Source organism: Taudactylus pleione, unplaced genomic scaffold (assembly GCF_031769625.1).
Source record: "Taudactylus pleione unplaced genomic scaffold, aTauple2 ptg000110l, whole genome shotgun sequence".
Lineage (NCBI taxonomy): Eukaryota > Metazoa > Chordata > Amphibia > Anura > Myobatrachidae > Taudactylus > Taudactylus pleione.
In genome coordinates, this window is record NW_028284512.1 from 689,026 (window position 1) to 711,882 (window position 22,857).

The 22,857-nt window shown below is 47.4% G+C and overlaps 1 long non-coding RNA gene across 1 annotated transcript; it reads left to right on the forward strand.

The window, feature by feature from the left end:
• Positions 1–875: 875 nt before the first annotated feature.
• LOC148525165 (uncharacterized) lies at positions 876–21,303 on the forward strand. Its single transcript, XR_015878300.1, has 6 exons — positions 876–939; positions 15,043–15,081; positions 16,389–16,448; positions 18,767–18,819; positions 19,806–19,954; positions 20,980–21,303. It is a non-coding gene; the product is annotated as an uncharacterized LOC148525165 (long non-coding RNA).
• The last annotated feature ends 1,554 nt before the right edge of the window (positions 21,304–22,857 follow it).

Below are 22,857 nucleotides of genomic sequence, written 5' to 3' on the forward strand. Positions count from 1 at the left end.
GCATAGGGCTCTGCTAATTCCATAGCTGAAGAGTTCCAAACTTCCACTGGCATTAATGTAAGCAAAAAAAACTGTGCGACAGGAGCTTAATGGAATGAGTTTCAATGGCCGAGCAGCTGCATGCAAGCCTCACATCACCAAGTCCAATGCCAAGCATCGGATGGAGTGGTGTAAAGCACACTGATACTGGACTGTGGAGCGGTGGAAATATGTTCTGTGGAGTGACAAATCACTCTTCCCAATTTGGCAGTCAGATGGGCGAGTCTGGGTTTGGAGGATGCCGGGAGAACGTTACCAGCCTGACTGCATTGTGAAGATTGGTGGATGAGCGATAATGGTATGGGGCTGTTTTTCAATGTTTGGGCTAGACCCCTTATCTCCAGTGAAGGGCAATCTTAATGTGTCAGCATACCAAGACATTTTGGACAATGCTATGGTTCCAACTTTGTGGCAGCAGTTTGGGGAAGGCCCTTTTCTACTCCAACATGACTGTGCCCCAGTGCGCAAAGCAAGGACTATAAAGACATGGTTTGATAAGTTCGGTGTGGAAGAACTTGCCTGGCCCACTGTTATGAATGTACCTGCACTATTTGCATGAGGCCCCTAGGCCGGCGGTCGGCATTTAGACCGTCAGCTTCCAGACTACATCCCCCCCCTAGAGCTCGCAGATGGGGCTCATGCAATAGGCAGGGATCCACAGAAAATAATGTACCTGGAGTAAAGCAGCAAGCAAGGTAGGGGTTAATAGCTGATGTAAGTGTGTGCTGGAGATTGTTGCTGGAAGTAATCAACTGGCACAGGTGGATATGCACAAAATCAGTTAGGATGCAGATATGGACTTGTAGCAGGCCAACTTTACAAGATGCAGGCTGGAACAATGTCAAAGCAGCAATGCTGGATTTGGGCTTGGTTGTGGCAGGCCAGCTACTCAGGATGCAGGTAGGAATAATGTTGTACCTGTAATGCCAGGGGCAGATTGGGCCGTCAGATTAGTTCCCGCTGGGCCCCCAGTCCCTCCCTACCCCTCTCTCTGCCGCGGGAGCTGACTCTGGACTGTTGGAATCAGGCAGCATTCAGAGCTTCTGCACATGAGCAGAAGCACATTACAGCAGGCAGGGCTGAATTAGAATATCCGACGGTGCAGCTGGTCACCTGTGCCGCCCGCAAACTAATCATGCATAACTGCAGCAGCCAGGACAGCACACACATTAGGCCGTCTGACACAGTGCCTTCCTGGCCCCATTGGCGCCGAGAGGGGGGGGGGGGGTACAGTTTACCCGGGCTTGCTAGAGGGGCCTGGCGGGGCACGGGTCCAGCGTCATCCCCCACCCCCCTCCCTCCCTCCCTCACAGCAGCTCAGCACACAGCTTGTGCTGGGCTGCTGTGTGAGACTGCTCGTGGCTGCTGCAGCAGCTGGAGCAGTCTCCTATGGCTGTGGGGGGGAGCGATCACACTGATCGCACCCCCCTCCTGCTTAGCACTGGGCTGGGGGGCTTACAGTGCCCCCTTCCCCTGCGCGCAGCGGCGCTGAAAAAGTCATGATTGTTAGTTTTTTTCAAGGGGGTGGGGCCACACCTCTCTCGATTAGGCCACGTCCCCTCCATTACCCAGGCTCTCAACGGCCTTGCCTGGCCCCTCCCCCCCTCTCTGAGATGTGTATCAGCCCCGACCTCCTCTTCCTGTTCCTGCTCCTCTCAGGCTCGCATAAAGTTGAACTGTGTCTGGGCAACCTGTGTCTGTGCTTCCTTCACTCATCACACTGTCCTGGCTCCCTGCTGCTGCTCTGTACTGGAAGAAATGCAGCTACCATGGGGGTTTGTGCATAGTGAGGAGTAGTATAGGGGGTTTGTGTATAGTGAGGGGTAGTATAGGGGGTTGTGTATACAGAGGGGTAATATGGGGGGCTGTGTATTCTGAGAGTATGGAGGGCTTTGTATACTGAGGGGTAGTATGGGGGGGCTGTATACTGAGTGGTAGTATTGGGGGCTGTGTATATAGAGGTTAGTATGGGGGGGCTATGTATACTGATGGTTAGTATGGGGGCCTGTGTATTCGGAGAGTTAGTATGGGGGCTGTGTATACTGAGGGGTAGTATGGGGGCTGTGTATACTGAGGAGTAGTATGGGGTCTGTGTGTACTGAGGAGTAGTATGGGGGCTGTGTATACTGAGGAGTAGTATGGGGGCTGCTGTGTGTACTGAGGGATAGTATAGGAAGGCTGTGTATACTACAATGTAATATGGGGGTTGCTGTGTGTGTACTGAGGGATAGTATAGGAGGGCTGTGTATACTACAATGTAATATGGGGGTTGCTGTGTGTACTGAGGGGTAGTATAGGAGGGCTGTGTATACTACATTGTAATATGGGGCTGCTGTGTGTACTGAGGGGTAGTATGGGGGGCTGTGTATACTGCAATGTAATATGTAACTGACAGTGGTTGCAGTGAGGCCTTAGTTGCAGGGTGATTGATAGACGGGGCACTTGTGGGAGGTAACGGGGGATGGCGAGTAAGCCTAGGCATGTTATGACTGTTTGGGGGACGTGTCTCAGCTATTTTCTATTTATTGCACCTCCTGAGCGTTTTTATAGTCCACAGATAGAAAGGGATTGGCATTATGTAACTATACATGTTATATAGCAAGCGCCGCTGTGGCATAGTATATAACACTATGGGCCTTATTCTGAGTCAGAAACAGTGGAGTGATGTTTTCATCTGGGCATGTGTCTGAGTTGCACCGCACATACATGCTGTTGGTGTTCGTACAGAGGCCCTCATTCAGAGCCGTACGCTCTGAGCAGAGCGCACGCTCTGAATGAGGGCCGGGCTCCATTTTCATGGAGCGTCCTCCTGGACGCTCGTATAGCTGTGGGTCACCACCCACAGGCTATACGAGCGTGCATTGTGATGGCCGCGATGGTCAAGACCATCGCGACCTTCGAAATTGCGAGTCGGAGCCTGCGGTTGAGGTTTTCAACCGCAAGCTCCGGAGTGATTTTGGCTCTATCAGAGCCAAAATCACTCCCACTGACATCACTAGTGATGTCAGTGGGCCGGCTTCTGACGGGAGGCGTTCCCGTGGGAACGCCCCCGTCAGGGAGGCACGCCCCCCGGCACACCCACCAAAGGGGGCGTGCTGTCAATCAACATTGACAGCACGCCCCCTTTGATCGGACACAACGAGCGAAGGACTTTCCTTCGCTCGTCGCGTCTGGCGCATGCGCACGACGGAGCTCCCTCCGTCGTGCGCATGCTCAGTCCATAACATCGACCCACTTGCGAGCGGACAGCCGCTCGCGAGTGGGTCTGAATCAGGCCCAGAGTCGCAGTACATATTTAGTGTATTATAAATGTGCTGGGCATTCCTGGGAGGTTACAGGGGATTGGCTAGCCAAATATAGCATAGTATGGGCATGTATTTGGAGTGACACGGGCGGGTTGCTGAAAGTGGTTATGTATAGAGAAGCTGAATCACTCACGTTGGAGGCTAAACTCAGTTGTATAATGTGCACCTTGTAGCATAGGGCTTGTGCAAGTTTCAATGGTATGACTGATGGTGGAGTATAAATACGCATAAAGCATGATTGCAGCGTCTGTAGAGTCTGATAGTGGGCGCCACAGTCCTTGCACATTGGAATGTACACCAGGGAAGAGCATTGTAGTATCATTAGCATAAAGTCGCAGGAGCAAATACAGAAAAAGACACGAGGAAGGCCACGACTGCCTCCGACTCACAATCAGGCCCTATGAGAAGACAGCATCCCACCCCCTCCACAGACCCCGCCCCCTCAATAGACCCACCCATTGAGGGCTGCTTTCAATAATTTCCCGGGCTGGTTTTCCATCCCAATCCGCCCCTGATGTTAGGTATGTATGTACCGGTATATATGTAAGGTAGGTATGTATCTATGTAAGCAGAGGAGTAGCGTGGAACCATGGCGCCCGGAGAAAGTGCATGTCGTAGCGCCCCCCCCCTCCCTGTACTCAACTGTGCCAGTGGGGTATGGCCTGCCTGCGGGGGGAATACTGAAATGAAGAGAAAAACAGCAAACAGTGACAGTATTACGCTGGGCATTGAGGTCCCATTGGGGGAATAGAATGCTTCGGTGATACACTATCTTACATTAAGGGGTATTTCCTTTGGCACTGCTTTATTTATGTATAGCACCTAGGATCTAGCTTTTATTTCATTTGAATCATTGTTATTAGTCAATAGAGCAGATTGTATTATATATTCTGATCATTTAATTTAAACTGACAGAATACATGTGCCAGAGTGAGATTCCACAGAGTGCACAGCTTATTACTGTAATTACTGCCCCGAGCAGCTATCACTGGAGTGGGAACACCTATAGGAAGCTCCTTTCCCAGCTATACTCCTACCTCGCAAATATACATTGCACCTGTATTAAGGTGATTACTAGTAACCATGTCATGTTCTGTCTACCACCATTATTATAATATCAGGTCTCCTAATACAGTATTTTTAAAAAGACCTTTCAAATAACACTGTGTGGTCATGCCTAGGAACACCTCATTACTTTATATAGCAAAGCAGTGACTTTTTTTTTTTAACACATACCTACCAATAAGAAAGGGAGAGGAGATTGGTAGTGACAGAAGCCAATAAGAAAGGTAGAGGAGAGGGACAAAGAGTTGATCAGAGAACGGTGGTGACAGAAGCCAAAAAGAAATGAGTGGAAGAACAAGGGGCCGATCCCATGGTATATAGGGGAGGGAATTAAAGAGGTGAGAAGTGAATGTAATCATCTGACAGGGAAGGGGAGGTGACAGAAGATGATCACAGAGGAGGGAGGGACGGAGGGGAGACAATCTGGGAAGCTTGAGGGAGCATGAAATGTAGACAAGGTTGTCAAGGAGACTCCCTGAAATAGTAGCAATCTCCCGGAAGTGTCTAGCACCCTCCCTGATTGCACATTACCCACATTATGAAGCTGTTAAAACTTTAAAATGTGCTCATAGGTGCTGCTTTCATAATCTCCCTGAAATGCTTTTTCAAAAGTAGGCAAGTATGGTATGAATGTAAGGTATGGTATGTATGAATGTAAGGTATGTATGTACGGTATGTATTAGGGGTGTGCACCGGCCACTTTTCGTGTTTTGTGTTTTGGATCTGGATCTTTCTTCGTGTTTTGGATCTGGATTGGTTTTGCCAAAACCACCCTTCCGTGTTTTGGGTTCTGGGTTTTGTGTTTTGGATCTGTATTTTTTTGAAAAAAAGCATAAAAACAGCTAAAATCACAGAATTTGTGGGTTTCTCTGCTCCTATGCTATTATTAACCTCAATAACCTTAATTTCCACTCATTTCCAGTCTATTCTGAACACCTCACACCTCACAATAGTGTTTTTATGTCCAAAAGGTTGCACCGAGGTAGCTGGATGACTATGCTAAGCGACACGAGTGGGCGGCACAAACACGTGACCCATCTAGGAGTGACACTGCAGTGGCAGACAGGATGGCAGTTAGAAAAACTAGGCCCCAAACTACATAATGCAAAGAGAAAAAAGAAGTGCAAGATGGAATTGTCCTTGGGCCCTCCCACCCACCCTTATGTTGTATAAACAGGACATGCACACTTTAACAAATCAATCATTTCAGCGCCAGGGTCTGCCACACAACTGTGGCTGAAATGATTGGTTCGTTTGGGCCCCCACAAAACAAGCTGGCAATTAATGTGTCCCTGCACAAACTGGCTCTACGGAGGCAAGATGTCATCCTCATCCTCCTCATCCACCGATTCCTCACCCTCTTCAGTGTGTACATCCTCATCCTCACAAAGTATTAACTCGTCCCCACTTGAATCCACCACCACAGGTCCCTCTGTACCTTCTGGAGGCTGGTCTCCCTGGAAGAGCTGATAATTCATTTTGATGAACATCATCTTCTCCACATTCTGTGGAAGCAACCTCCTACGCCTTTCGCTGACAAGGTTCCCGGCTGCACTAAACACTCTTTCGGAGTACACACTGGAGGGGGGGGCAACTCAGGTAAAATAGAGCCAGCTTGTACAGGGGCCTCCAAATTGCCTCTTTTTCCTGCCAGTACAGGTATGGACTGTCTGACATGCCTACTTGGATGCTGTCACCGATGTAATCCTCCACCATTCTGTCAATGGTGACAGTATCATATGCAGTGACAGTAGACATGTCAGAAATTGTTGCCAGGTCCTTCAGTCCGGACCAGATGTCCAAACTTGGTCCTGCCTGCCCTGCATCACCGCCAGCGGGTTGCTTAGGATACCTAAGTTTTTTCCTGGCAGCCCCAGTTGCGGGAGAAAATGAAGAAGGAGCCGTTGACGTGTCACGTTCCGCTTCAGCTGACAGTGTGTTCACCAGCAGGTCTTTGCACCTCTGCAGGCTTGTGTCGGCCGGAAAGAGAGACACCACATAGGCTTTAAACCTAGGATCAAGCACGGTGGCCAAAATGTAGTGGTCTGATTTCAACAGATTGACCACCCTGGAATCCTGGCAAAGCGAATGAAGGGCTTCATCCACAAGTCCCACATGCCGAGCGGAATCGCTCCGTCTTAGCTCCTCCTTCACTTTCTCCAGCTGCTTCTGCAAAAGCCTGATGAGGGGAATGACCTGACTCAAGCTGGCTGTGTCTGAACTGACTTCACGTGTGGCAAGTTCGAAGAGCTGGAGAACCTTGCACAACACGGAAATCATTCTCCACTGCGCTTGAGTCAGGTGCATACCCCCTCCTTTGCCTATGTCATAGGTGGATGTATAGGCTTGTATGGCCTTTTGCTGCTCCTCCATCCTCTGAAGCATATAGAGGGTTGAGTTCCACCGCGTCACAACCTCTTGCTTCAGGTGATGGCGGGGCAGGTTCAAGAGTGTTTGCTGGCGCTCCAGTCTTCGGCACGCAGTCGCTGAATGGCGAAAGTGGGCAGAAATTTTTCGGGCCACCCAAAGCGTCTCCTGCACGCCCCTGTCGCTTTTCAGAAAATTCTGCACCACCAAGTTTATTGTGTGAGCAAAACATGGGACGTGCTGGAATTTGCCCAGATGTAATGCCCGCACAATATTGGTGGCGTTGTCAGATATCACAAATCCCCAGGAGAGTCTAAGTGGGGTAAGCCACTGGGCAATGATTTCCCTCAGTTTCTCTAAGAGGTTGTCGGCGGTGTGCCTCTTACTGAAACCGGTGATACACAGCGTAGCCTGCCTTGTAACGAGCTGGCGTTTCTGAGATGCTGCTACTGGTGACGCTGCTGCTGTTGCTGCGTAAGGTGATACATCTACCCAGTGGGCTGTCACAGTCATATAGTCCTTAGTCTGCCCTGTTCCACTTGTCCACATGTCCGTGGTTAAGTGGACATTGTGTACAACGGCATTTTTCAGGACACTGAGGACACTTTTTCTGACGTTTCTGTACAGTCTCGGTATCGCCTGCCTAGTGAAGTGGAATCTAGACGGGATTTGGAACCGGGGACACACTACCTCCATCAATTGTCTAAATCCCACTGCACTAATGGCGGATACCGGACGCACGTCTAACACCAACATAGCAGTCAAGGCCTCAGTTATACGTTTTGCTTCAGGATGACTGCTGTCGTACTTCATCCTCCTCGCTAAGGACTGTTGGAGGGTCAATTGTTTAGTAAAAGTAGTGGTGTTTCTACTTCCTCTCTGGGATGATGAACGACTCCCAGCAGCAGCAACAGCAGCAGCGGCAGCAGTAGGCGTAGCAATGCAGGATCCTCCAGAGGAATCCCGGATAGGAGAGTCAGTCATGCCAGTGACATGGCCTGCAGGACTACTTCCGATCCTGACTAAGGAGGAAATTGACGAGGAGGGAGTTGACGGTGTGGTTTGCAGGCGCTTGGATACAACAGGACAACGGGATTTAGGTGTCCCTGGACTGCTTACGGTCTTAGCCAAAGTTTCTGAACTTGACAGTAACTTTTTATGAACGCGCTGCAGGTGCCGTATAAGGGAGGATGTTCCTAGGTGGTTGACGTCCCTACCCCTACTTATTTCACCTTTACATATGGTACATATGGCAAGACAGTTGTTGTCCGGATTTGGATAGAAATATTGCCAGACCAAAGAGGTGGAATATTTGGTCTTCTGCCCAGGCATGACCGTGATGGGCTTTTTCATCCCACGGACAACAACTGTCTCCCCCGGAGCCTGATTTAAACAAACCACATCACCATCAGAATCCTCCTCGCCAACTTCCTCCTCAGCGCCAGCTACACCAGTATCCTCATCCTGTTGTACTTCAACAGTGACATCTTCAATTTGCATATCAGCAAGTGGACTGTGGGTGCTCCTTTCAGCACTTGCAGGGGGCGTGCAAATGGTGGAAAGAGCCACCTCTTCCCGTCCAGTGCTGGGAAGGTCAGGCATCGCAACCACCACCACACTTGGACTCTCCTTGGGGATTTGTGATATCTTCTTAGAAAGCACAGTTCTTCGCTGTGCTTTTGCCAGCTTAACTCTTTTGATTTTTTTAGTGGGAGGAGGGCTTCCATCGTCATGTGAAGCTGAACCACTAGTCATGAACATACTAGGGATCGACCTTAGCCGTTCCTTGCCACTCCGTGTCGTAAATGGCATATTGGCAAGTTTACGTTTCTCTTCAGCTGATTTAAATGTCTTTTTCAAGGTCATTTTTCTGAACTTTGCCATTTGGGATTGTATGTGCCCTCTACTATGACATTGGGCATCGGCCTTGGCAGACGACGTTGATGGCATGTTATCGTCTATGTCATGACTAGTGGCAGCAGCTTCAGCACTAGGAGGAAGTGGTTCTTGATCTTTCTCTATTTTATTTTTATCGGAGAAAGTTTGGTCCTCCATTTATGTTATATCGATTTGATATATACGTGCGGCAAAACACAGTAAATAATTTTTTTTTTGGTTTGGACTGGAGTGTACTTTCGGGGGTTACAGCACCCTTAACGGTCAAGCCAGCCGGCCCTTTACTTATGACACAGGCGCACGCTTGGCACTACTTTGTTGATGCACGTGCGGCTACTGCGCACACAATTCACAAACACAGAAAATAATTTTTTTTTTGGTTTGGACTGGAGTGTACTTTCGGGGGTTACAGCACCCTTAACGGTCAAGCCAGCCGGCCCTTTACTTATGACACAGGCGCACGCTTGGCACTACTTTGTTGATGCACGTGCGGCTACTGCGCACACAATTCACAAACACAGAAAATAATTTTTTTTTTGGTTTGGACTGGAGTGTACTTTCGGGGGTTACAGCACCCTTAACGGTCAAGCCAGCCGGCCCTTTACTTATGACACAGGCGCACGCTTGGCACTACTTTGTTGATGCACGTGCGGCTACTGCGCACACAATTCACAAACACAGAAAATAATTTTTTTTTTGGTTTGGACTGGAGTGTACTTTCGGGGGTTACAGCACCCTTAACGGTCAAGCCAGCCGGCCCTTTACTTATGACACAGGCGCACGCTTGGCACTACTTTGTTGATGCACGTGCGGCTACTGCGCACACAATTCACAAACACAGAAAATAATTTTTTTTTTGGTTTGGACTGGAGTGTACTTTCGGGGGTTACAGCACCCTTAACGGTCAAGCCAGCCGGCCCTTTACTTATGACACAGGCGCACGCTTGGCACTACTTTGTTGATGCACGTGCGGCTACTGCGCACACAATTCACAAACACAGAAAATAATTTTTTTTTTGGTTTGGACTGGAGTGTACTTTCGGGGGTTACAGCACCCTTAACGGTCAAGCCAGCCGGCCCTTTACTTATGACACAGGCGCACGCTTGGCACTACTTTGTTGATGCACGTGCGGCTACTGCGCACACAATTCACAAACACAGAAAATATTTTTTTTTTTGGTTTGGACTGGAGTGTACTTTCGGGGGTTACAGCACCCTTAACGGTCAAGCCAGCCGGCCCTTTACTTATGACACAGGCGCACGCTTGGCACTACTTTGTTGATGCACGTGCGGCTACTGCGCACACAATTCACAAACACAGAAAATATATTATTTTTTTAGCACTTGGGGGGAGCACCCCTGATGGACAGAGCACCCCCTGGACAACACTTCAGCACCCCTTTAGGACTGGGACACTGCACAGGACTTTGGAGTGGACACAGCCCCTATGGAGAACTGACTGCACAACACAGTCCAGCCAGCCCCTATGGACTTTGAAGTAGTGGACACAGCCCCTATTAACAACAGCAGCACAGCACAACACAGCCAGCCCCTATGGACTTTGAAGTAGTGGACAACAGCAGCACTACACTACACTACACTACACAGCCCTAACTCCCACCCTCCCTCTTCACTGTCCACAGCCGAGTGAGAAAATGGCGCCGACGTGTGTACCTTATATAGGATCCAAAACCCGCGAGACTCGGAAGGCGGGAAGATGACGTTTTGCCTCGATTTCAGATCCGAGTCAGGCGGGAAAAGTCGAGCCTGACTCGGATCGGACTCGGATCGGGGGGGCTCGGGGGGGTTCGGATTTCAGAAATCCGAACCCGCTCACCCCTAGTATGTATGTTATGTATGTACTGTATGTATGGGGTATTTATCTATGGGATGCCTTATGAAACATAAATGATCACTTTGTGTATAAATTAGTCTCTGTGTATGGGGTATGTATTAGGGATGAGCGGGTTCGGTTCCCTGAGAACCGAACCCACCCGAACTTCGGGGATCCGGGGCGATCCGAGTCCAAGCTCGGATCTCCCTGTCTGCCCCGGATCCCTCTCCCGAGGCAAAACCTCGAGATCTGCTGTCGGATCTCGAGGTTTTGCCTCGAGCGGCCATTTAAAAAAAAATGCCTTTGCCTTTAATGGGCAAAGTGCTGATTGGCTGACAGAGCCGTCTGTCACGGCTCTCAGCCAATCAGCATTATGGTGCTCATTTGCATGTAGCACGGACTCGTGAGATCCGTGCTACATGCATCTGTGTGACTGACAGTGACACAGAGCACAGATGGGTCAGTGAGACCCGTCTGTGCTGCTGTGTATTTCAATGACACAGATGCACGCACGGACCAGGAAATCCATGCTACTTGCATCTGTGTCATTGACACAGAGCACTGACGGGTCCGTGAGACCCGTCTGTGCTGCTGTGGTAAAAAAAAAAAAAACCTGTGTAAAAAAAGAAAAAAATGGCGTGCCCCCCCCCCCCCAAAAAAGAGCAACCAGCCCCGGGCATTAGTGACCCAGTGCTGGGTGTGCTTAAATACAGGGGACAAACAATTATAGGGGTCCCCTGTACTTAAGCACAACCAGCACCGGGCTAGTCAGAACCAGCGCTGGTTGCCAAAATACGGGGGACAAACGACGTAGGGGTCCCCCGTTTTCTGCGCAACCAGCTCTGGGCTCTGATCCGGTCCTGGTTCTGGAAATACAGGGGAAAAAAATGAGTAGTGTTCCCCTGCATGTTCCAGAACCAGCACTGGACTTTTTCTAGCGGGGGGGGCTGATGCCACAGCCAGGGGAGCCCTTTCACCGGGCCCCCCAGCCGCAGCATCAGCCCTGACCGCTAGTCAGCCCAGGCCGGGGATCCCTGGAGAGCTGGGGACCCCCCCAATAAAGGGGTCACCCTCTCCAGGGCACCCCAGGCCCAGGCTGATAGCCCGGGGCTATCCCCGCTACCCCTGGTGGCGGTGGGTGGCGGGTTGATTGTGTGGTGTGGTGTAAATAAAGAATATCAAACATTGGCCCTCATTCAGAGCCGTACGCTCTGAGCAGAGCGCACGCTCTGAATGAGGGCCGGCCTCCATGAAAATGGAGCGTCCTCCTGGATGCTCGTATAGCTGTGGGTCACCACCCACAGGCTATACGAGCGTGCAGTTTGATGGCCGCGATGGTCTTGACCATCGCGACCATCGAAACTACGAGCCGGAGCCTGCGGTTGAGGTTTTCAACCGCAAGCTCCGGAGTGATTTTGGCTCTATCAGAGCCAAAATCACTCCCACTGACATCACTAGTGATGTCAGTGGGCCGGCTTCTGACGGGAGGCGTTCCCGTGGGAACGCCCCTGTCAGGGAGGCACGCCCCCGGCACGCCCACCAAAGGGGGCGTGCTGTCAGTCATCATCGACAGCACGCCCCCTTTGAAGAGACACTACGAGCGAAGGAAAATCCTTCGCTCGACGCGTCTGGCGCATGCGCACGACGGAGCTCCCTCCGTCGTGCGCATGCTCAGTCCAGAACATCGACCCACTTGCGAGCGGACAGCCGCTCGCGAGTGGGTCTGAATCAGGCCCATTGTCTTTACAAGTAGAACTGCAAGTCCCAGCTAGCCTGCCCCGCATGCTGGTACTTGGAGAACCACAAGTACCAGCATGCAGGGCATTAAGGGCCCACTAGTACCTGTAGTTCACCTGTAAAAAAAATGTTTAAAAAAACATAGGACACACACCGTGACAGTGTAAGTTTATTAAACATACATACACACACACACACACACACATGTACACATACTCACCTATTTAACATCGTCCACTTGTCCGGTAAAGTATCCATAGGGGACCTGTGAAAAAAAACATACTCACCATCTCCTATGCGAGGTTCTGTCCTCTTCGTTCCAAAGAAGGCATCCCCGGACTTGGCAAAAAAACTAAACGAAAACGCGATCCACGAACTTAGTACCGTTCTATAGAACGGTACTTCCCGAATGAGAGCTTAGCGGCGGGGTATCACCATGGAAACCCCGCTGCTAAGTGTTCATTGGCTGAGAGAGGTCATCTCCCGTCTCTCAGCCAATGAACGGCTCCCTCCATTGTAGTCAATGGTGGGAGCCGCAAGGTTATTAAAGTTTACCCTGCGGTTCCCACCAAAACACAAAACCCAGAACCCAAAACACGGAAGGGTGGTTTTGGCAAAACCAATCCAGATCCAAAACACGAAGAAAGATCCAGATCCAAAACCAAAACACAAAACACGAAAAGTGGCCGGTGCACACCCCTAGTATGTATGAGAGAACCCCGTGCTTGTCCTGTGTTCTTGTAATAGTCATATAATCTCTTAATGCATCTCATACATTGGGCGTCCTTTAACCACTTAACTGACACATTTTTTTTTCTCCAAAAAATGCTCCAAAATTGTTGTCTTTTTTTATGAGTGCATTAGGTGAGGAACATCCATTTTAGCTTACCCAAAATGGTTTCATTAAAAAAAAAAAAAGATTTTTTTTTTAAGATTTGTTAAAAAAAACATATATTTTCAAATATCAAAACATCAGAACCACCATCGGAAACATCGCGACCATCGCTACGTTCAGTTTGAACCAGGTATGTCAGGGGCGTGAGGGGGGCGGTTAACTTACTTTTCCCCAGTGGCTGCTCTGTTCTGCAGGTGCTGGGTAGGGGGTCCTGCTTTGCGGACTGATCAGCAGTGATCGGCAGCACTACAGACAGAGGAGGAGAGGGTGCTGGCAAGCAGAGGGACAGGAAGGTCCCTCTGAGAGCAGCAGCTGCGGGAAGATTCTCTTACTTCAGCCGCCATCATGTTTATCTGATTGGACTAAATTTTACATCCAGAACAGATAAAGAACTGCCTGGTGTGGTCAGAAAATTACAACCATGCCAGGCAAGTGGTTAATATTGTCGTATATGGAAGATTAGGACATTGGGCATACACTATACTAGGCCTTAGAAATCATCCATCTAATATCAGTAATAATGCCCTCCTCTCCGTCTCATACCCCCCCCAGGAGTGGTGGGAATAAATAGGGAGATAGGGATTGAGGGCCAGATGTACTAAGCTCTGAAAACTGATAAACAGGAGTGATAAACCACCAGCCAATCAGCTCCCAACTGTCATTTTTTCAAACACAAAATTTGTACAAAGAGGAGAGAAAGCAGACTTTTTTTTTATTTTTGTTTTTTTATGGGGCACTCATTGATTTGTATGATTGTATAATTCAAACACAGCCTGTAACATTTGGTAGCTGAGTGGCTTATGACATCACAGACCTGTGATATGAGACAGTGATGGGGACCTGTGGCCTCACTCTCAGATTAGTGAGGGATAGCGACAGAGTGATTGGAAAATGCGCATTGTTATTTGCTTGATTTGCCTATTCGGCATATTATCGCAAGGTAAGTAACAATTATATGAATTTATTTTAGTAAAGGGTTCTAAATCAATTTATTTAGAATTATTATTAAGTGCAAAGAGCCCTTTTACCTTCATAAACAGCTCTTCCTGTCACACAAAGGGCTCTTTGCTTTCTATTTCTGTAATTATTAAAGTGGTGAAAGCATATGTTAAAAAATTAAGTAAAAAATGTAAACTATTTAAGATATTTATTATACATATTGTTGATTATGGGCCTTAACTAAGTCAATCTGAAAGGCAATTTGACATCAGAACTTGACTTGAGACTTCAGCTTAGGATGGAATTGCACAGTTGCACGCACGCCATCACTCCTCCTGCACACATTAATGATCCGACCTGTGTCCACGGACGCAGCATTAGATTATCAGCGTACAGTACTCCCTGGCCAGCTAAGTGAGGGAAAGAGGCCAGTAAATCTCCATCAGCCAACGCAGATCCTGGCCTCTTCCCTCATCCCCCAACTGCGGCGGCTCGCCTCCAATTTGGGAAACGATGTTAATTGCTGCCCCCCACCCTGCCCCCAAACGGCAGCAGACTGTAAGTTACTGTCGCTCTGTGTGTGGACAATCAGGGCCCGTACTGCACATGAGGGGCCCATACTGCAAAGGCCCTGTGTTCGATTTGGGGGCAGAGACCTGACCTGGCTTGGAAGGGTCACAGCAGGAGCTGAGTGGCTGGTAGTTATCACTCTCCAATTTATCACTTTCCAGAGCTTAGTACATCCCCCCCACAGCCTGTAAATTGACAGGTAGGAGCTGATTGGTTGGTACTTTATCTCCAACCACTTTATCTCTCTCCAAGGCTTTGTACATGGACCCTTATGTCCCTCTCTGTTATTTCTATACTTTATTTTAACAATTTCCTTTCTTAAATAATGTAACTGAACAGCCAAATATGGGTGTCAGACAATGTTACAATTCTATATATATTTTTTTTGTCTGCAGACACAACCCCGGAAATGCCGGCATACATGAAATTACATGGTGAGTTTTATTTATCAAATACGTTTTTCCAATCTCTATAAAGAAAAATATTGATTGCTGATAAAAATGATGTCATCACATTGGCAGGTACCTCCCACCAGTGTCACAGGAAATAGTGAGGGGGCGGTGATAGAGAGAGACAGTGTAGGGAGGGAGGAGAGGTGGGGAAGAGGGAGAGAGAGAGGAAGGGGGGACAGAGAAAAAAAAAAAAAAAAAAAAAAAAAAAAAAATATATATATATATATATATATATATATATATATGAGCCAGACTACACCGGGCATTACAGCTAGTTTGTTATACATAGCACTAAAATGGTTTACAATTATGTCTCACAAATTGTTCCAGGAAAATTGGCACTTACTAAATTAAATTTATCCTACATTTCTTATTTTATGTGTTATTGTGGTGGCCAGCACTATGATTGGCACAGTGGTCAGCATTGCTGTTGAAAAGGAGGGACTGCGGCAGATATGGAGAAATTTGCTGCGGTTCCTCCTTCATACATACAGGTGATACTTAATACGTATTTTTGTTTATCCCCCAAAAATGGGGATTTTCTGCAACTGTATTTGATAAATAGGTCTCTATGTGGTAGATGTTTAGTCCGGGAGAGGGCAGCCAGATCGGCAAAATCGGGGGCTTGACCGGCAGTTGTGTGCAGAGCAGGGGGCGTGGCCATGCAGTTGCATTGTTTTGGCCCTACCCCCGTTACACAATGCCGATAACCCCGGCATTGTGAAGCAGGAGGCGGGGCCAAAATTATGCGATACAGTGGAGATTCTAATGTAATTAGGGGGGGAGACCGGAGGGGTCAGCAGTTGCTGGAAGGCCATCCCGGGAGACCAGGAGCGGCACCCGATTTTCAGGAGGTTCCCAACCAAATCGGGAGGGTAGGCAAGTATGTGTTTCATGTGTTTGGGATATGGTAGGGGTTTAGTCAGAAGTATAGTTCACTAGCCCGATGCTGGACAATACATGACTATCTGTCCAATCTGGATGGTTGGAATGAAAACCTGGTAAAGTATGGAAGCAAATGACTATCGATTTATATGGTTTTAAACACTGGAAAACAGACCAAAAATGATTGTTCAAATTGGTTAAATTTGTTTTATTTAACCAATTTGGCTAAGCATCCATTTTTGTATGTTTTCCAGGGTTTGTGAACAAATGTTCTATTGTCATTTGCGCCCATACATTACCAGATTTTCATTCCAACCAGCCAGATTGGACAGATGTCTGACACATAATTGTACAGTGTATGCCCAGCATTATAGTGTTTGTAATCAATTTCTTTTTCTTTGCAGAGAAGTATACCAGCCCGGAGGCATATGAGGCTTATCTCATGATGGAGATGGGAGAAAAGGGTAAGTATATATTTGTTAGACATGTTTTTAATATAAATAACACAGATAGTCCCTGGCTTGCATGGCAAACACTTGTGCATGTAGATCATTTGCGTTATGTGTATATAAATGGGTATTATTTTCTTATTATGTCTCTGTACATTGATGTCATTGTACTATGTGAGTATATTATGTGTAGTGTAGTGTAAAGCGAGAGTTTACAAAGACACACAGCAGTAATGGGGGGGCAGAGAAACAATTGTTAAGCACAAGTCCCACCTTCTGCGGCTGACAACAGCCATAGCCGGCCTGGCCCACCAAGGGGTCCAGGTGCAACAATATTATTTTGCCGCCACCCCCCCCCTCCATGCAAATTAGGGAATTTTTGCACGTGATGAAAATGTGCGTCCACAAAAAAAGGGGTGTGATCTCATGGGGAAGAGGTGTGGCCTCACAGCACACAGGGTATCATTAGTGCCATATAATGCAGAGAGCATTGCAGTGACCACCATATAATACAGCCAATCGGTACCGTATCGTATAATGCAGAGAACATCGCAGTGAGCGTTATATAATGCAGGAAGCTTCCCAGTGACCACCATATAATGCAGAGAACATCGCAGTAACCGCCATATGTTATAGAGAACATCATAATGCCCGCCATATAATGCAGAGAGTGTCGCAGGGACTGCTATATCATGCAGAGAGTATCGCAGTGACTGCCATATAATGCATAATATATTACAGTGCCGTCACTCATGCGCATGACATAAAAATACATTGCTGGCAGCGATAGGCTGCCAGCAGGTGAGTGGAGGACCCCGGCGATGAGGAGGACGTTGCTGGACTTCCCGGAGGAGTCAGTAATGATGAATACCAGTGGTATATTTGTATTACTGCAATACAAAAATATGCCGCTGGTATTTAGGTTTGTTAATAAATGGGGCCCTAATGCCGGATACACACTAGACAATATGTTGTGCTATCCAGCGGGTCGGATAACTCATCACCTACATCGGGCAGTATGTACCAGCTATTTTGCTGATAATGCGTGCTCACATGGCTCAGTGTGTACGCCCGATGGTTTGTTATCGATGGTCATTCATCACATTGTCCTTTCTGCTGTTCATATGATGTTACATGCAGCATGTAACAATGCATTGCGTCATCGTACACGGGATTGTGCAGTTTGTAATTTCTGGTGTGTCAGTGCAAAACAGTTATACACATTTTATCTACCACATTCAGGACCTCATTCAGAGTCTGTCGTTGCGGCCGCTCGGTCATACGCCACCGATGTTTGCTAAACTGCGCATGCGTAAAATTCGCCATGCGCGTGTGCAAACTAGCTATTATGATAAGAAATTGTTCTCTCCTTGAACACAGCCAGGTCGTTAGCTTGAGTGACAGGATGAGGCGTTTGTGGGTGGACACAGGAGAAGGTGCTTGTGAACGGGGGAGTAGAGATCCGAACGTAGGCGTGCCTGACTATGCAAACGGCGTTTTATGGGAGTGCATAATTAACTAAGTAGTGTCATGGCACATGTGACATGGGAGGTTTTTACACTGACTAGATCGTAGTGCTTAAGAGAGGGTATGGTCAACCTTAAGCTCTATGAGCAGCTCCGATGGTTCCCGATGGTCTCGATTAATCCTTATATGCCCGGAGATGACGTGTAATGCGAACGAGAAAGGGGCGTATTTTAGTCTTACGGCCGCATCCTCCCCTTGGTCGTCCAGCTAACGATCCCATCTTAACGACGCCACTTGCGAGCGCTTCATTTGCATATCCGGCCCTTTTTACCTTACTACCGTGCGGCCGCAACGACCGACTCTGAATGAGGTCTTCAGTGCCTTGGATCACATTTGGATATAGCAACAAGTGGTTACATTTCTCAAAGTTCCATCCATGAGACTCTATGACACATTGTATCCATCATTGTCTGTGTTTTTTTTAAATCAGTTCTTTTAGTGTAATTACCATTTTAAATGTCTTTTTTACTTCTATAAGGATCTGATACTTGGCATCTAGAGCTGCTTATTCTTTTTGGCATCAAATTTGATTTTATTTGTATGTGTTCTATATTCATATTTTATTATTGTTTGTTTATTTCTGAACGGGACTCCTACAGTTTAAACATTCATTATCAATTTATTATTAAACAACCTTTTTACACATATATTGTCAGTTGCACTGCGCTTCTTTCCTTTCTCCTTTCCTATTTATCCCTGTTATCCCCATACCCTGAGAGATACATAAATACTTATTCTGGTGTAATACTAATGCCATTTTCCTCATTAATAAGAACATATGTATATATTTCTGTTTATTTTTAAAGGACCTGGCATATTTCACCAGATAAAGCAGCATATGAAGACCTTGTGGCTCCTGGTAATTTACTTGTTCTATGTATTGTCCAATTGTCCTGATAGAAAAGCCTCAATTAATGGTCTTAATGGCTTAAATTACTGTATTTCTCTGTTATATTTAGTGAGAGTGCCCGCCCGCTGTATAGTTAGTGAGATTGCCCACACGCTGTATAGTTAGTGAGAGTGCCCGCACGCTGTATAGTTAGTGAGAGTGCCCGCACGCTGTATAGTTAGTGAGATTGCCAGTACGCTGTATAGTTAGTGAGAGTGCCCGCACGCTGTATAATTAGTGAGAGTGCCGGGACGCAGTATGGGTAATGAGGTTATTGGCACGCTGTATGGGTAATGAGGTTATTGGCACGCTGTATAGTCAGTGAGAGTTCTGGCACCCTAAACGGGTAATGAGATTGCTGGCACACTGTATAGTTAGTGAGATTGCTGGCCCTCTGTATAGTTGCCCTCTTGGGCAGCACAGACGGTGTAATGGTTAGCGTTACTGCCTCACAGCACTGAGGTCATGGGTTCAATTCCCACCATGGCCCTACCTGTGTGGAGTTTGTATATTCTCCCTGTGCTTGCGTGGGTTTCCTCCGGGTGCTCCGGTTTCCTCCCACACTCCAAAAAATATATACTGCTAGGTTAATTGGCTCCCAACACAAATTAACCCTAGTGTGTATGTGTGTACGTGATAGGGAACATAGATTGTAAGCTCCACTGGGGCAGGGACTGATGTGAATGGCCAAATATTCTCTGTAAAGCGCTGCGGAATATGTGTGCGCTATATAAATAACTGATAATAAATAAATAAAAATAAAATAGTTAGTTAGATTGCCAGCACTCAGTAGTTAGTGAGATTGCTGGCACATTATATAGTTAGGGAAATTGCTGGCACATGATAGTGAAGAAGGAAAAGGGATATATATATATATATATATATATACGAAGTTGTGACTCCTCCTCACTCTTTGGCTAAATGTAGTTTTCTGCTTATTCCTTCTCCTCTGCCAGGCATACAACCCAGCCATGCCCTGTATATCCCAGCAGATATGGTACCCAGACCGGTATGGGGCCATCATGTGCGGTCTCCAGCTGCTGCACACCCTCCTCACCCACCTGCTATTCTAGGTGTAGCTGGAGGCCAGTGCTTATGACATCAGGTCTGTATAACATCCTATATGAACATTCCACTGTTAATGCCATGTGTTTTATACTTGGTAATGGGAAGTGTATGTGTAATATCAACTTTAAGTTTTATGTCAAATCAGTATTTTTTCCAAACAAATTGTATTGTATTCTCGGCCTGATTCAGAGATATGGGATAAGGTAATTGCAGCTGCGATTCCGTACGCAACCGTTGTGCGAAAATATACAAATGTCGCAGACAGCCAGTAATGTATTCAGATGCTCCCCTACGGCTTTGCAAATCCAAGCATCCGCATACACAGAAGCAGATCTTTTAAATATCGGTCCTCTGAGTCTCCCTGTGGTCGTGCAGAATGGGTGCGCTCCCTAAGATGCCGGAGACCTTCTTCTTCCATACATGATCGCAGGTTTAGGATTTGACACACCCACAAAACAATCGCGACATGCCTGCATTTTTTGTCAACCCTCCCTGTTACCTGCCATAAAGTAGGAGTATCAACCAATCAGCTCCTAATGTCACTTTACAGGCTGTGTTTGAAAAATCACAATTAGGAGCTGATTGGTTTGTACTTTATTTCTCTCTCCATGGCTTATTACATCTACCTCTTATTGCTTTAGAGTAGGGGTGGGCAATAAGCGGCCCCCAGATGTTGTAAAACTACACATCCCAGCATGCCTTGCAACAGTTTTGCTATATGGCCATGCTAAAACTGTTGCAAGGCATGCTGGGATTTGTAGCTCAACACCTGTAGGGACGCTTATTGCCCACCCCTGCCAGATTCATCTATTGACATACAGAACAACAGTGTTATTGGAGAATTAGCAGCGTTGCATTAGAAGGGGAGTGTGTGATGCATCTGGAGTATTATATTACTACATTGTGGTAGGTGCACATTCACAGTTTGGGGAAAGTGGGCACTAAGACCTAGCACCTTATTGGGACTAATACGCTGCGCCATCCTTGCCCCACATGCAAGATGCCATATTGTTTAAAACACGACACCAAAAATGAAAAATAATCATGTATTATATTTCACAGAACATGCCGTCAGGGGCCACAGTGGAGGATGCGGCTCTGGCAACATCTTATGAAGCTGAACATTGACAACGCGGCTGGTGACTGCAGCAGACACTGATGGACAGCGTGATCTTGCGAGACTGTGGTACCCGGAAGACCAGTAGGACACCAGTCACTCCCGAGCAGGTTCCGAGCCTTCTCCAGAGTGTAAACGCACTACGGTCAGCCCTTAGCATTAGGGACAGAATCAGGAGTGCAAGACAACATCAAGATACTGCTCACCAAGAGGGGAATGCACAGCAAGACACAAATGGAAGGCACGGGACGCCGCCCCACCAGAGCAGACTGGGGATATATATATACAAGGATATATGTCAAACAATTGTAATATGAATCAAAGTCATAGATCCCCTAAACTGACTAATAAAACAAAGTATGAAACAGTATTATCATTCTACTCTTGTACAAAGACAATGGTAGTGGCTCTGGTCGGTCAGTGGTGCTCCCCAGAGTTGCATTAGTCAATCATGTACAAATAGAAAAGAAAAGAAAAAAATGCTGTGTGGGGGCACACTTGAAGGGGGTTGACTTGTTAAGACTTAACTTTTATTAAATATACATATAAAAAATATAGCGTAGAGAGATGGAGCCAGGAAAATCATCCTCCTCAAAAGATTTATCTGGGGCCTCCTAGGGAGGGCCATTGACCATCAATTTTTAGGAATCATAGATCGCCAGTCAATGTCGAATACTTTTACCATTGATGGCAGAGAACCAGATGGTTTCCCGCCATTGATGATAGCCGTGGGCCCGATGGTTCCCATCCTTGACAATGCTACATGGTGTGTAAGTTCCGGAGCTGGGGGCGGTGCAGGGCTGCTGACTGACAGCTGAGCCTGTCATGTCAGCTATAGAGCAAGGTGGACCATCAGCATCTTAGCATGCTGTATGTGCGAGACAAGGACTCCGGATTCCCGATGGACCGCCTCGCTTTATAGCTGACATGACAGGCTCAGCAGCCCTGCACCACCCCCAGCTCCAGCTGTTACATGCAGTGTGCCAGATCATGATACCAATTGAGACTCCTCCTTCAGGCCCCACTCCCATCTCAGAAGTTGACCTGTCGCTGCGCATGTGCAAAGGATACTGCCCAGGTAGTCTCTTCTGCGCATGTGCGAATCTTAAATAGTCTAAACCACAGGTTCTCAAACTCGGTCCTCAGGACCCCAAACAGAGCATGTTTTTCAGCTCTCCACACAGAATCACAAGTTAAATAATTAGCTCCACCTGTGGATCTTTTAAATGTGTTAGTGAATAATGACTACACCTGTGCACCTGCTGGGTGACCTGGAAAACATGACCTGTGTGGGGTCCCGAGGACCGAGTTTGAGAACCACGGGTCTAAACCATTGATGGTTCTGAACAAAATAGTTTTACTATTGATGGTTCATGCCACCATACCTATTTGTGTCAATTTCACCGATGGTCAACCCTAGGGCCGCCTCCTCCAGTCACACATGGATTCTCCTCCTCCTTCCACCACAGGAGATGGAGTTGGGGCCTCCTCCTTCTCACAAGATATAACTGGAACCTCCTCCATCACAGGAGATAGAGCTGGGAAATCCTATTCCTCATAAAAGATATAGCTGAGGCCTCCTCCTCCTCATAAGATATAGCTGGGGCCTCCTCCTCTTCACAAGATATAGCTGGGGCCTCTATCTTCAAGGTGGTGTGTATAAGCAGCTGCTAGACCCTGTAGGGTACCCTCCCCTACAAATTGCACCAGTGAATAAAGGGGGGGATGGGTCTGCGCTATTGATTATTATTAAGGAGATATGCAATCTTAACACTTATTGAATCACATACAAATAGAAAAGAAAAACAACTCTGTGTGGGGGC